General features: G+C 44.3%; 1 protein-coding gene across 1 annotated transcript in view; it reads right to left on the reverse strand.

The window, feature by feature from the left end:
- Positions 1–4,097, reverse strand: part of SULT6B1 (sulfotransferase family 6B member 1) — a 49,555-nt gene that overhangs the window by 23,404 nt on the left and 22,054 nt on the right. The window contains exon 2 of the mRNA XM_037740758.1: positions 1,485–1,581. The gene's annotated coding sequence lies outside the window, so the exon portion shown is untranslated. The remainder of the gene's footprint in view (positions 1–1,484; positions 1,582–4,097) is intronic.

Here is a 4,097-nt window from a genome sequence, read left to right on the forward strand (position 1 = left end):
AAAAAAAAAAAAAAAGCCAAAACCCATTGGTATGCTGCATCCAGACCCATCTCACATGCAACACAAAGACTCAAAACAAAGGGATGGAGATTTACCAACCAAATGGGGAGCAAAAATAAATAAATAAATAAATAAAAAGCAGGAGTTGCAATTTTTGCCTCTGATAAAATAGATTTTAAAGCAACAAAGATCAAAAGAAGCAAAGAAGGATATTACATAATGATAAAAGGATCAATGCAACAAGAAGAGCTAAAGATCCTAAATATATACGCACCCAATACAGGAACACCCAGATATATAAGACTTATAAAGAGACTTAGACTCCCACACAATAATAGTGGGAGACTTCAACATCAATATTAGACAGATCAATGAGACAGAAAATTAATGATATCCAGGATTTGAACTCAGATCCGGAACAAGTAAATTTAATAAACATTTATAGAACTCTCCACTTTAAATACACAAAATACACACTCTTGTCAGTACCACATCACACCTATTTACAGGTTTAAATGAAATATTGGTTGGCTGCTTGTTTGTTATTTTCTTCCCTCATTTTTTTTTTCATGTCTCATACCCATTTTTAGACTGCATTCTAGCCCGGGCAACAAAGCAACACCCCTGTTCTCTCTCCCTTTTCCTTTTCCTTTTTCTTCCTCTCTTTCTTTCTCTTTTTTCTTTTTTTAAAAAAAGAAGATGACTTCTAGTTATAATAGTTACCTAGCTGCAGTCATTCATGTATTAGTTAAAAGGATATCTAACATTGTTGAGTACTTGTTTGTACCACATCCACTGCCAAATTGCTAAGATTACAGGAATGATTTCCTGTAATTTCCTAACAGCCTTATGAAATGGGTGTTGTTTTGCTACCTTTTGCAGTTAGGTTAATTGAGGCCACAGGGGCTAAGTGACTTCTAGAGGACAAGAGGTGAGGGTTGGTGGGAGGAAAAGCAGGTTTTAATCAGAGAGCCAGCAAAGAGAGAAGATGGTGAACTAGTGTTCTAAAGTACCACCTTAAAATTTAAAATTTACCATAGGGTTTTTAAGGGGGAAATGTATGGGAGCCATGTGGGAGTGGTGCAGGATGCAGGGTCTGTGTGTCTTGTTTCAATGGCTACCTTGGGTAATTACCTGTTTGGAGGTCTGGTTGGCATTACCTTGACTTCAGCTCAACAGTAGTGGAGAAATTGTTTGCGACTCCCCCTAAGCATGAGGATTCTGCAGTTGGGGCTCTGCACCTGGCTTGTTTCAAGATGAACTTCTGGAATATTTTAACCAAGAAAATGATTAGATAAACATGCATTGCCAGAGGAAAATTTCTGGAGAGGGAAGGAATGAAGGGGTAAGAGGGGAGGGAAAGAAAGTGAGTGATTAAGAAATATTTTAAAAGCTGAGGTTCTGGGGTGCAATTACAGAGGCAGCCTTTGGAGGAGCTAGGATTGGCAAGCAGTACAGCTAAGTCCAGGCAGAAAGGCACTTACAGTGAGATCTCAGAGGGCATAACTTTGATTGTTAGTGCCGGGGAATTCTTTGGTGCTTCTTTACCAGCTATGAGAAACAAGGCCATGGGACTTTTCACTGCAAAAAAAAATTTATTTTCATGAGGAGAAAGATTTTTATAACCACAAGGGCAATGAATTTCCTGGGTTCTAGTGAGGCAGGATGGTAATGCCCCCGCCTGGGCCCGGCTCAGCCTGGTGCCCTGGGCCCGCCTATGTTACAGCTCATTCAGACCCATCGCTTCAGGGCTTGCCCAGCCTGGCTGCTGCTTCCCATCGCCAGCAGGCGGAAGGCCACAGCGTTACAGCCTTTTTTGTACCCGCATTTGGCGGATCCCGAGTTCTTGTCCTGCATCCAAGAAGAATGAGGTTATGCTGACAACTGAAGAGTGAGAAGGACAGAGAATGGAACACTGAGGAATGGAACAGCTCTCAGTAGAGGGGGGACTCGAAGAGAGTAGACTGTCACCCTAAGGCAAGTAGTCCTCCTCCCCCGAAGGCGGGTAAGAAAAAGGCTGTAACACTGTGTACCCACCCTCCACCGGTGGAGGGCAGCCACCCCACGTGAGGGGAAGTAGTAGCAGGGCCAGGCCACCCCGGGGGGCCGTGGGCTGGAGGGAGGCAATGGGACTAAAAGAGCTGTTAGCATGCTGTAACACCCCCTCTGGGGCTTGGAGTTGCTGGCATCCCTGCTTGTGTGTCACTATGTTGCCCCGATCCAGACACCATTGCTCAAGGTGGAAGCAGGTCGTGGCATGGTCAGCCCAGCTGTGGGCTGAGTGCAGATCCCACCACAAGCACTGGATCTGGGTGGGAGCGTAAGCCAAGAGCACCTGGTTCAGTTAGTTGGGCAGGGTGCCTCCTGCAGTGAGCCCAGGGCCTGAGCAGGGGTGTCGCCTGCCTCAGAGGTTTCTGGCTGGCTAAGCCGCTGAGAAAATGAAAATCCTGCATCACTAAAATATTTTACTTAATAACAACATTTTGGCTAGGTGCGGTGGCTCACGACCGTAATCCCAGCACTTTGGGAGCCTCAGGTGGGTGGATCACCTGAGGTCAGGGTTCAAGACCCGCCTGGCCAACATGGTGAAACCCTGTCTCTACTAAAAAATACAAAAATTAGCTGGATGTGCAGGCACCTGTAGTCCCAGCTACTTGGGAGGCTGAGGAGGTTGAGGCAGGAGAATTGCTTGAACCTGGGCAGCAGAGGTTGCAGTGAGCCGAGATCACGCCATTGCACTTCAGCCTGGGCGACAGAGTGAGACTCCATCTTAAAAAAAAACAAAAAAACACCCCAGCATTTTGTGACAAACACTATATTCAATATATACAGCAATTGTAAGATGCGTTACTATTTCAGAAATGTAAGCATATGGAAACCGTGCATCTTGGAATTGAGGAAATTCTATATATCAACAGAAAGTATCTGAGCGGAGGTGGTGGATATGTAAGAGTAGCTTTTTATCTCCATTTGACAGAGGGAAAAGAACTGGCCAGAGAGGGTTCCTAGGTAGGCATAGGTATCTGGGTTTCATTATGTAGGTGAATATTTATTTTTTTAAAAAAGCAGTATGTGAAAAGGCAAAATCAGAATATCTGAATATCTTAGTATTTTTATATTTCTATACATCACTCCCACTTGAAGGCCTTCTTGCCTTACATAATAATGCAATGATATTCGCTGTGGTTGCGAAGGTGTATTTAAGAATTTCCCTTCCCAAAAAGAAAAGAAGAGCAGGACTGAACTCCTTGCCAATCTGCTTAGTGGGATTATCCCACACAGTACAAAGAGTGTTTCCCTCCCATATGGTAGAATTTAAGACATTAATTCCAACAAGGTTGTTGTTTGCTTGCTTCTTAATGAGTAAAACACTTAAAAAGACAATAGGTTGGATCTTGTTCCAACACAAATGCCTGTAATTATAGGAGGACTTAGGAGGCTCCTAGGGATTTGTAATGTGAACTCTGGTTCTTGTTCGTTTGCCAAGGCTTAGGTCAACCTGTCAACCTTACAATTCTGTATACTCGACTCTTGTCTGGCAAGCATAATGGAGGGAAACAGCATGAATAATTACAGAATAACCTGTATTGTGTGATATATTTGTACTGTCACACCTATGAGTGCAGGTGGTTCTCATGTTATATGAAGTCTTAGCTTCCTATTCAGCTCCTTGTGTCTTACCCATATTGGAGATAAATTACGGCAGACCTGTCAGGCTTTGCTGTTAAAACGTGTGCTCTGAATGAAGAGACCCCGCCAAACAGGCTTTGTGTGAGGAACAAGGCTGTTTATTCACCCGGGTGCAAGTGTTCTGAGTCCAAAGAGAGAGTCAGCAGAGGGCAATGGGATGGGAGTTGGTTTTATAGGTTTGGGGTAAGCAGTGGAAAATTACAGATGTTATGGTTTAGGGTGGATTTTGCAAAGTGGGAGGGGATTGTAGGGTCTGGAGTCATGAGGTTGACCAAGGTTAGTTATAAAGTCCAATTGCCGCCGGGCGCGGTGGCTCAAGCCTGTAATCCCAGCACTTTGGGAGGCCGAGGCGGGTGGATCACGAGGTCAAGAGATCGAGACCATCCTGGTCAACATGGTGAAACCCC

This window comes from Cebus imitator, unplaced genomic scaffold (assembly GCF_001604975.1).
Source record: "Cebus imitator isolate Cc_AM_T3 unplaced genomic scaffold, Cebus_imitator-1.0 Scaffold88, whole genome shotgun sequence".
Classification (NCBI taxonomy): domain Eukaryota; kingdom Metazoa; phylum Chordata; class Mammalia; order Primates; family Cebidae; genus Cebus; species Cebus imitator.